Here is a 12,190-nt window from a genome sequence, read left to right as displayed (position 1 = left end):
AAATTACTTCTAGTCCCAGACAGGAATGGGCAAAATATAGTTTGAAATCAACGGGTGTGTGTGGTTTTTTTTTTTTAGAATGCCGTAAAAGTGCTGTAAAAAGGTGTTTTGATTTTCTTTTGTAAATGTATGCTTGTTTTCAAATATATATTCTTGCTTTAGAATCGTTTCTTCCAGTGGTTCTCAAACAGGTCATGTTTTATGGATTACCTGGTGTGGAACAAGTGGGATAATTATGGATCCAGCAAAATGGATTAACTCTTGGAAAAAAAAAAATACTCCGCACTCCAATATAGTAATAGAGATGGAACTAGAGATGAGCGCCTGAAATTTTTCGGGTTTTGTGTTTTGGTTTTGGGTTCGGTTCCGCGGCCGTGTTTTGGGTTCGACCGCGTTTTGGCAAAACCTCACCGAATTTTTTTTGTCGGATTCGGGTGTGTTTTGGATTCGGGTGTTTTTTTAAAAAAACACTAAAAAACAGCTTAAATCATAGAATTTGGGGGTCATTTTGATCCCATATTATTATTAACCTCAAAAACCATAATTTCCACTCATTTTCAGTCTATTCTGAATACCTCACACCTCACAATATTATTTTTAGTCCTAAAATTTGCACCAAGGTCGCTGGATGACTAAGCTAAGCGACACTAGTGGCCGACACAAACACCTGGCCCATCTAGGAGTGGCACTGCAGTGTCACGCAGGATGTCCCTTCCAAAAAACCCTCCCCAATCAGCACATGACGCAAAGAAAAAAAGAGGCGCAATGAGGTAGCTGACTGTGTGAGTAAGATTAGCGACCCTAGTGGCCGACACAAACACCGGGCCCATTTAGGAGTGGCACTGCAGTGTCACGCAGGATGTCCCTTCCAAAAAACCCTCCCCAATCAGCACATGACGCAAAGAAAAAAAGAGGCGCAATGAGGTAGCTGACTGTGTGAGTAAGATTAGCGACCCTAGTGGCCGACACAAACACCGGGCCCATTTAGGAGTGGCACTGCAGTGTCACGCAGGATGTCCCTTCCAAAAAACCCTCCCCAATCAGCACATGACGCAAAGAAAAAAAGAGGCGCAATGAGGTAGCTGACTGTGTGAGTAAGATTAGCGACCCTAGTGGCCGACACAAACACCGGGCCCATTTAGGAGTGGCACTGCAGTGTCACGCAGGATGTCCCTTCCAAAAAACCCTCCCCAAACAGCACATGACGCAAAGAAAAATAAAAGAAAAAAGAGGTGCAAGATGGAATTGTCCTTGGGCCCTCCCACCCACCCTTATGTTGTATAAACAAAACAGGACATGCACACTTTAACCAACCCATCATTTCAGTGACAGGGTCTGCCACACGACTGTGACTGATATGACGGGTTGGTTTGGACCCCCCCAAAAAAAGAAGCAATTAATCTCTCCTTGCACAAACTGGCTCTACAGAGGCAAGATGTCCACCTCATCATCACCCTCCGATATATCACCGTGTACATCCCCCTCCTCACAGATTATCAATTCGTCCCCACTGGAATCCACCATCTCAGCTCCCTGTGTACTTTGTGGAGGCAATTGCTGCTGGTCAATGTCTCCGCGGAGGAATTGATTATAATTCATTTTAATGAACATCATCTTCTCCACATTTTCTGGATGTAACCTCGTACGCCGATTGCTGACAAGGTGAGCGGCGGCACTAAACACTCTTTCGGAGTACACACTTGTGGGAGGGCAACTTAGGTAGAATAAAGCCAGTTTGTGCAATGGCCTTCAAATTGCCTCTTTTTCCTGCCAGTATAAGTATGGACTGTGTGACGTGCCTACTTGGATGCGGTCACTCATATAATCCTCCACCATTCTTTCAATGGTGAGAGAATCATATGCAGTGACAGTAGACGACATGTCCGTAATCGTTGTCAGGTCCTTCAGTCCGGACCAGATGTCAGCATCAGCAGTCGCTCCAGACTGCCCTGCATCACCGCCAGCGGGTGGGCTCGGAATTCTGAGCCTTTTCCTCGCACCCCCAGTTGCGGGAGAATGTGAAGGAGGAGATGTTGACAGGTCGCGTTCCGCTTGACTTGACAATTTTCTCACCAGCAGGTCTTTCAACCCCAGCAGACTTGTGTCTGCCGGAAAGAGAGATCCAAGGTAGGCTTTAAATCTAGGATCGAGCACGGTGGCCAAAATGTAGTGCTCTGATTTCAACAGATTGACCACCCGTGAATCCTTGTTAAGCGAATTAAGGGCTCCATCCACAAGTCCCACATGCCTAGCGGAATCGCTCCGTGTTAGCTCCTCCTTCAATGTCTCCAGCTTCTTCTGCAAAAGCCTGATGAGGGGAATGACCTGACTCAGGCTGGCAGTGTCTGAACTGACTTCACGTGTGGCAAGTTCAAAGGGCATCAGAACCTTGCACAACGTTGAAATCATTCTCCACTGCGCTTGAGACAGGTGCATTCCACCTCCTATATCGTGCTCAATTGTATAGGCTTGAATGGCCTTTTGCTGCTCCTCCAACCTCTGAAGCATATAGAGGGTTGAATTCCACCTCGTTACCACTTCTTGCTTCAGATGATGGCAGGGCAGGTTCAGTAGTTTTTGGTGGTGCTCCAGTCTTCTGTACGTGGTGCCTGTACGCCGAAAGTGTCCCGCAATTTTTCTGGCCACCGACAGCATCTCTTGCACGCCCCTGTCGTTTTTTAAATAATTCTGCACCACCAAATTCAAGGTATGTGCAAAACATGGGACGTGCTGGAATTTGCCTATATTTAATGCACACACAATATTGCTGGCGTTGTCCGATGCCACAAATCCACAGGAGAGTCCAATTGGGGTAAGCCATTCCGCGATGATCTTCCTCAGTTGCCGTAAGAGGTTTTCAGCTGTGTGCGTATTCTGGAAACCGGTGATACAAAGCGTAGCCTGCCTAGGAAAGAGTTGGCGTTTGCGAGATGCTGCTACTGGTGCCGCCGCTGCTGTTCTTGCGGCGGGAGTCCATACATCTACCCAGTGGGCTGTCACAGTCATATAGTCCTGACCCTGCCCTGCTCCACTTGTCGACATGTCCGTGGTTAAGTGGACATTGGGTACAACTGCATTTTTTAGGACACTGGTGAGTCTTTTTCTGAGGTCCGTGTACATTCTCGGTATCGCCTGCCTAGAGAAGTGGAACCTAGATGGTATTTGGTAACGGGGGCACACTGCCTCAATAAATTGTCTAGTTCCCTGTGAACTAACGGCGGATACCGGACGCACGTCTAACACCAACATAGTTGTCAAGGCCTCAGTTATCCGCTTTGCAGCAGGATGACTGCTGTGATATTTCATCTTCCTCGCAAAGGACTGTTGAACAGTCAATTGCTTACTGGAAGTAGTACAAGTGGGCTTACGACTTCCCCTCTGGGATGACCATCGACTCCCAGCAGCAACAACAGCAGCGCCAGCAGCAGTAGGCGTTACACGCAAGGATGCATCGGAGGAATCCCAGGCAGGAGAGGACTCGTCAGAATTGCCAGTGACATTGCCTGCAGGACTATTGGCATTCCTGGGGAAGGAGGAAATTGACACTGAGGGAGTTGGTGGGGTGGTTTGCGTGAGCTTGGTTACAAGAGGAAGGGATTTACTGGTCAGTGGACTGCTTCCGCTGTCACCCAAAGTTTTTGAACTTGTCACTGACTTATTATGAATGCGCTGCAGGTGACGTATAAGGGAGGATGTTCCGAGGTGGTTAACGTCCTTACCCCTACTTATTACAGCTTGACAAAGGGAACACACGGCTTGACACCTGTTGTCCGCATTTCTGTTGAAATAGTTCCACACCGAAGAGCTGATTTTTTTGGTATTTTCACCAGGCATGTCAACGGCCATATTCCTCCCACGGACAACAGGTGTCTCCCCGGGTGCCTGACTTAAACAAACCACCTCACCATCAGAATCCTCCTGGTCAATTTCCTCCCCAGCGCCAGCAACACCCATATCCTCCTCATCCTGGTGTACTTCAACACTGACATCTTCAATCTGACTATCAGGAACTGGACTGCGGGTGCTCCTTCCAGCACTTGCAGGGGGCGTGCAAATGGTGGAAGGCGCATGCTCTTCACGTCCAGTGTTGGGAAGGTCAGGCATCGCAACCGACACAATTGGACTCTCCTTGTGGATTTGGGATTTCGAAGAACGCACAGTTCTTTGCGGTGCTACTGCTTTTGCCAGCTTGAGTCTTTTCATTTTTCTAGCGAGAGGCTGAGTGCCTCCATCCTCATGTGAAGCTGAACCACTAGCCATGAACATAGGCCAGGGCCTCAGCCGTTCCTTGCCACTCCGTGTGGTAAATGGCATATTGGCAAGTTTACGCTTCTCCTCCGACAATTTTATTTTAGGTTTTGGAGTCCTTTTTTTACTGATATTTGGTGTTTTGGATTTGACATGCTCTGTACTATGACATTGGGCATCGGCCTTGGCAGACGACGTTGCTGGCATTTCATCGTCTCGGCCATGACTAGTGGCAGCAGCTTCAGCACGAGGTGGAAGTGGATCTTGATCTTTCCCTAATTTTGGAACCTCAACATTTTTGTTCTCCATATTTTAATAGGCACAACTAAAAGGCACCTCAGGTAAACAATGGAGATGGATGGATACTAGTATACAATTATGGACGGACTGCCGAGTGCTGACACAGAGGTAGCTACAGCCGTGAACTACCGTACTGTGTCTGCTGCTAATATAGACTGGTTGATAAAGAGATGTCGTAGTATGTATGTATGAAGAAGAAAAAAAAAAAACCACGGTTAGGTGGTATACAATTATGGACGGACTGCCGAGTGCCGACACAGAGGTAGCCACAGCCGTGAACTACCGTACTGTACTGTGTCTGCTGCTAATATAGACTGGTTGATAAAGAGATGTCGTAGTATGTATGTATGAAGAAGAAAGAAAAAAAAACCACGGGTAGGTGGTATACAATTATGGACGGACTGCCGAGTGCCGACACAGAGGTAGCCACAGCCGTGAACTACCGTACTGTACTGTGTCTGCTGCTAATATAGACTGGTTGATAAAGAGATGTAGTAGTATGTATGTATGAAGAAGAAAGAAAAAAAAAACCACGGGTAGGTGGTATACAATTATGGACGGACTGCCGAGTGCCGACACAGAGGTAGCCACAGCCGTGAACTACCGTACTGTACTGTGTCTGCTGCTAATATAGACTGGTTGATAAAGAGATGTCGTAGTATGTATGTATGAAGAAGAAAGAAAAAAAAACCACGGTTAGGTGGTATACAATTATGGACGGACTGCCGAGTGCCGACACAGAGGTAGCCACAGCCGTGAACTACCGTACTGTACTGTGTCTGCTGCTAATATAGACTGGTTGATAAAGAGATGTCGTAGTATGTATGTATAAAGAAGAAAGAAAAAAAATCCACGGTTAGGTGGTATACAATTATGGACGGACTGCCGAGTGCCGACACAGAGGTAGCCACAGCCGTGAACTACCGTACTGTACTGTGTCTGCTGCTAATATAGACTGGTTGATAAAGAGATGTCGTAGTATGTATGTATGAAGAAGAAAGAAAAAAAAACCACGGTTAGGTGGTATACAATTATGGACGGACTGCCGAGTGCCGACACAGAGGTAGCCACAGCCGTGAACTACCGTACTGTACTGTGTCTGTTGCTAATATAGACTGGTTGATAAAGAGATGTCGTAGTATGTATGTATAAAGAAGAAAGAAAAAAAAACCACGGTTAGGTGGTATACAATTATGGACGGACTGCCGAGTGCCGACACAGAGGTAGCCACAGCCGTGAACTACCGTACTGTACTGTGTCTGCTGCTAATATAGACTGGTTGATAAAGAGATGTAGTAGTATGTATGTATAAAGAAGAAAGAAAAAAAAACCACGGGTAGGTGGTATACAATTATGGATGGACTGCCGAGTGCCGACACAGAGGTAGCTACAGCCGTGAACTACCGTACTGTGTCTGCTGCGACTGGATGATAAATAATGATATAAAAAATATATATATATCACTACTGCAGCCGGACAGGTATATATATTATATAATGACGGACCTGCTGGACACTGTCTGTCAGCAGAATGAGTTTTTTATAGAATAAAAAAAAAAACACCACACAAGTGAAGTCACACGACGAGTGTTTAACTTTTTCAGGCAATCACAATATAGTATACTACTAACTATACTGGTGGTCAGTGTGGTCAGGTCACTGGTCAGTCACACTGGCAGTGGCACTCCTGCAGCAAAAGTGTGCACTGTTTAATTTTAATATAATATGTACTCCTGGCTCCTGCTATAACCTATAACTGGCACTGCAGTGCTCCCCAGTCTCCCCCACAATTATAAGCTGTGTGAGCTGAGCACAGTCAGATATATAATATATACATAGATGATGCAGCACACTGGGCTGAGCAGTGCACACAGATATGGTATGTGACTGTCTTGTACTCCTGGCTCCTGCTATAACCTATAACTGGCACTGCAGTGCTCCCCAGTCTCCCCCACAATTATAAGCTGTGTGAGCTGAGCACAGTCAGATATATAATATATACATAGATGATGCAGGCATGCAGCACACTGGGCTGAGCAGTGCACACAGATATGGTATGTGACTGAGTCACTGTGTGTACCGTTTTTTTCAGGCAGAGAACGGATATATTAAATAAAACAACTGCACTGCTGGTGGTCACTGTGGTCAGTCACTAAACTCTGCACTCTCTTCTACAGTATCAGCCTCAGGTCAATCTCTCTCTCTCTCCTAATCTAAATGGAGAGGACGCCAGCCACGTCCTCTACCTATCAATCTCAATGCACGTGTGAAAATGGCGGCGACGCGCGGCTCCTTATATAGAATCCGAGTCTCGCGAGAATCCGACAGCGTCATGATGACATTCGGGCGCGCTCGGGTTAACCGAGCAAGGCGGGAAGATCCGAGTCGCTCGGACCCGTGAAAAAAAACATGAAGTTCGTGCGGGTTCGGATTCAGAGAAACCGAACCCGCTCATCTCTAGATGGAACCTCGCTCTGGCTCAGTTAAATCCTGTTAAAGGGATAGATGAGGAGGGCTCCAGCTGTACATAAAAATATGGTTGTGAAAAATATCACAATTTGCTACAATGTAATAAAAATGTAAGGAAGAACTATGTATAAAAGTCTGAAATATTATAACAATTTATAATCAACCGAGCATCAGTAAATGTATCAAATGCAATTGTTATTACCAGCAGTTTGCACCTGTATCGTAATGAACGATCTGTTACTACAGATGGAGCCACGGTTATCGGGATCCGGTCTCTAGGTCGACACTATCTAGGTCTACCACTATTGGTCAACAGTAACTAGGTCGACAGGGTCTCTAGTTCGACATGTTCTAGGTCGACAGGTCAAAAGGTTGACATGAGTTTTTACATGATTTTTTCATTATTTTTTTTTCCTTTTCATACTTAACAGTCGACGTGGACTACGACTGGAACGGTAATCTGTGCCGAGCGAAGCGGTAATGGAGCGAGGCACTTTGCCCGCAGCAGGGCGAGCAAAGTGAGCCATGCGAGGGGATAGGGTGCACTAATAGGGGTTCCCGGTCACTGTACAAAGAAAACGACACCAAAACCCCCCCATAAAAAACCCATGTCGATCTTTTGACCCGTCGACACATACCGTGTCGACATAAAGATCATGTCGGCCTAGTTACTATCTACTTTCCATACCACAACTTGGTTATCTTGGCTTCTGGGAGACTCATGGATTACACAGGTTCTGAGGCTTCTGACGTCAATCCTGCATTTCACCTGGTTTTAAGCAGCCACAGAACCTGTGTACTTCATGAGAGTCTCAGTTTGAAGGGATGGTATGGTCAGCCTAGTTATACAGTATGGGGTAAATTTACTAAGATGGGAGTTCTATTTATTCATAGCAACCAATCATATTCCAGGTATTATCTTCTATAAGGTGCTAGATAAATGAGAAGTAGAATATTATCTCATCTTAAACAGAACCCCCATCTTAGTAAATTTACCCCAGTGTGTATCCTTTAGGCTACAATAGCTAATGCCATTCTAGATCTTGGTACTGTAATACCCCTTTCACATCTAACCTGGTATATTACCGAGGGCGACCCAGGTGGTGTGAAAGGGGCATGTTACAATTTCCTAGGTCGACTGACCCAGTATTTCAACCTGGACATAAAGCAGGGTTATTCCGGGGCTGAAGTATAGTGTGAACGGGTTGGCGGATTGATGCGACCAGGGACCCATTCACACTATAGGGAGAGGCCGCGCTATAGGGACAGGTGGCGCTTGGAGATGATCTGATCTCCAGGCGCCAACTCCGCAGATGTCACCGCTGATGTCACCAACCCGGATCTGAAAGCAGAGAGAGGTGCTGTGCTGTGATAGCTGCATACAATATACTGTGATGCACGCAACATGACATCAACGCATTACATATGCGGAAACGCTAGTTGGACAACTGCCCAGGACCTCACACTTCTAGGGGCCTCCGAGCAGGGGTGGGCGGTGGTCACACAATCGGAGCTATGAGGCAATCTCTACCTGCCTTCTACTGGCCTGTACTTATGATAGGCATGCCAATAGTCAGGATTCCTGCGCTGGCATTGCGATCAATTTCGGGATCCCAATATCAGGATTCTGGCATTGTATTCCAACTGCGAGCATCCCGAATGCCGGATCCCAATTCTGGGCTATATTGTATATAGTATATATGATTTTTTTTTCCTCTCAAACAAGGATTCCTGCACTGCTTAGACTCCACACAAGCTACGTTGCCAGTAGATCGCCTGTCCTCATAACTTTTTGTGAGTCATCTACAGTTTAATGTTTGGATCATGCAAATTATGAGATTGAATAGCAAGTGTGTGTTACATGGGCCTAAATCTGCATTGGGAATAAAGTAATAACCCTTTTCCAGCAAAATCCAGAGTCTATCCCTGGATTAGGAACACTGTTACAATCCGGGTCAGACCCGGGACTTGCCCCGTTCCCACTGTGTCGCCAATCCGGCTTATTCCCAGGTTGGCGCTGCTTACATTAAACACTGGTGTCGTTTTTCTTCTGCCGACACATGTAGATGACATCATCTCCATGCACCGGGAAATCCAGCTCTCCCCATGCTGTTAACAAGACCCGGGTCGGATGACCCTGGTTAACCATTTACACTGCCTCCTACCTGGGTCCAACCCTTGTTGCTACCTGGGTAGGAGTTTCCCATTAGACTGACACCATATTCAGATGTTATTGTATGTACACTAGAGATGAGCGGGTTCGGTTCTCAGAGAAGTGAACCCTACCGGACTTCACATTCGAGTCCGGATCCGAGTCAGGCTCTGGTTTTCCCGCCTGACTAGGAAACCCAAACGAGGCAAAACTTCATCATCCCGCTGTTGGATTCTCGTGGGATTTGGATTCCATATAAGGAGCCGTGCGTTGTGGCCGCTTTGACTTCAGTCTCGGAGAGTGTAGAGAGAGGACGTGTCTCCGTCCTCAGTGTCTGTGTGGGAGCGGGAAAGTGGCGTGGCAAGTCTAGTGCTGTTTTGTGCTGATCAGTGCAGTCCAGTGTAGTCAGTGACTTATGCTGCATCAGTCCAGCCAGTCACAGTGTTGGTGTCCTCTGCTGCTATATGTCCCCAGTGCTGCTGTATAAGTCCCTTGCATTTTTGCTGTGTTGTCTTGCATCAGACCAGGGGTAGTGTCTTGTGCAGCATCGGTCCAGTGACCAGTCACAGTGGTGGAATCCTCTGCTACCATATATCCAGTGTTACTGCCGTATAATTCCCGTGATATTGCCGTATAATTCTCGGAATACTGGCTTATAATTCCTATGATATTGCCGTATAATTCCTGTGAAATTGCCGTATAATTCTCGGAATACTGGTGTATAATTCCTGTGATACTGCCATATAATTCCCGTGATACTGGCGTATAATTCCTGTGATATTGCCGAATAATTCTCGGAATACTGTCATATAATTCCTGTGACACTGCCATATAATTCCCGTGATACTGGAGTATAAATGCTGTGATATTGCAGAATAATTCTCGGAATACTGGCATATTATTCCTGTGACATTGCCGTATAATTCTCAGAATACTGGCGTATAATTCCTATGATATTGCTGTATAATTCCTGTGATATTGCCGTATAATTCCTGTGATATTGCCATATAATTCTCGGAAATACTGGCGTATAATTCCCGTGATACTGTCGTATAATTCCTATGATATTGCTGTATAATTCCTGTGATATTGCCGTATAATTCTCAGAATACTGTTTTATAATTCCTGTGATATTGCCGTATAATTCCTGTGATATTGCCATATAATTCTCGGAAATACTGGCGTATAATTCCCGTGATACTGGCATATAATTCCTGTGATATTGCCGTATAATTCCAGTTATTCTGCCGTATAATTCCATATAAATCCATATAATTCATTATAAATCCAGTCCAGTGGTGCTGCCATATAAGTTCAGTAGTGCTGTCCTGTGCTATATATTATTTACTCCAAATAAAGGGGTTATTAATATTTAATCCAAATAATTTTTACAGGGTTTGCCCTGTGAGGTGTAGGGGTACGCTCTCTTGTGCCGCATTTTGTGTTATATAACTCCAGAAAAATAATGAAGTATAAACATTTGGAGGATATAATAGGGAAAGATCAAGAACCACTTCGTACTAGTGCTGAAGCTGCTGCCACTAGCCATGATATAGACGATGAAATGCCATCAACGTCGTCTGCCAAGACCGATGCCCAATGTGATAGTAGAGGGCATGTAAAATCCAAAAAGCCAAAGTTCAGTAAAAAGATCCCGCAAAAAAGAATTTTAAATGGTCTGAGGAGAAACACAAACTTGCCAATATGCCATTTACGACATGGAGTGGCAAGGTACGGCTGAGGCCCTGGCCTATGTTCATGACTAGTGGTTCAGCTTCACATGACGATGGAAGCCCTCATCCTCCCGCTATAAAAATTAAAAGAGTTAAGCTGGAAAGAGCACAGAAAAGAACTGTGCATTCTGAGATGGTATCACAAATCCCCAAGGAGAGTCCAAGTGTGTCGGCGGTTGCGATGCCTGACCTTCCCAACACTGGACGGGAAGAGGTGGCTCCTTCCACCATTTACACGCCCCCTGCAAGTACTGTAAGGAGCACCCACAGTCCAGTTCCTGATATTGAAATTGAAGATGTCACTGTTGAAGTACACCAAGATGAGGATATGGGTGTTGCTGGCGCTGAGGAGGAAGTTGACGATGAGGCTTCTGATGGTGATGTGGTTTGTTTAAGTCAGGCACCTGGGGAGACACCTGTTGTCAGTGGGATGAAGAAGCCCATTGTGATGCCTGGGCAAACTACCAAAAAAGCCACCTCTTCGGTATGGAATTATTTCTCCACAAATCCGGACAACAGGTCTCAAGCCATCTGTTGCCTCTGTCAATCTGTAATAAGTAGGGGGTAAGGATGTTAACCACCTAGGAACATCCTCCCTTATACGTCACCTGCTGCGCATTCATCAGAAATCAGTGTCAAGTTGTGAAACTTTGGGTAAGAGAATAAGCAGTCCACTGACACCTAAATCCCTTCTTCCTCCTGTACCCAAGCTCCTGCAAGTCACACCACCAACTCCCTCAATGTCAACTTCCTCCTCAGTCAGGATCATCAGTAGTCCTGCAGGCCATGTCACTGTCAAGACTGAGGATTCCTCTCCTAACCGGGATTCCTCCAGAGGATCCTTGAGTGTTATGCCTGCTGTTGCTGTTGATTGCTGCTGGGAGTCAATTGTCATCCCAGGGGGGAAGTCGGAAGACCACTTGTACTACTTAATCTAAGCAATTGACTGTCCAACAGTCCTTTGTGAGGAAGATGAAATATGACAGCAGTCATCCTTTTGCAAAGCGGAAAACTGAGGCCTTGACAGCTATGTTGGTGTTAGACGTGCATCCAGTATCCGCCATTAGTACAGTGGGACTTAGAGAACTGTTTGAGGTACTGTGTCCCCAGTATCAAATCACATCTAGGTTCCACTTCTCTAGGCAGGCGATACCGAGAATGTACAGAGACATCAGAAAAAGTGTCCTTAGTATCCTACAAAATGCAGTTGTACTCACTGTCCACTTAACCACGGTCATGTGGACAAGTGGAACAGGGCAGACTAAGGACTACATGACTGTGACAGCCCA

General features: G+C 45.9%; 1 protein-coding gene across 1 annotated transcript in view; it reads left to right on the top strand.

The window, feature by feature from the left end:
• Window positions 1-12,190, top strand: part of LOC134910838 (uncharacterized) — a 268,706-nt gene that overhangs the window by 197,332 nt on the left and 59,184 nt on the right. The window lies entirely within an intron of this gene.

The sequence above is a fragment of the Pseudophryne corroboree genome, chromosome 4 (genome assembly GCF_028390025.1).
Source record: "Pseudophryne corroboree isolate aPseCor3 chromosome 4, aPseCor3.hap2, whole genome shotgun sequence".
Taxonomy (NCBI): domain Eukaryota; kingdom Metazoa; phylum Chordata; class Amphibia; order Anura; family Myobatrachidae; genus Pseudophryne; species Pseudophryne corroboree.
This window is presented reverse-complemented; position numbering and strand designations above follow the sequence as displayed.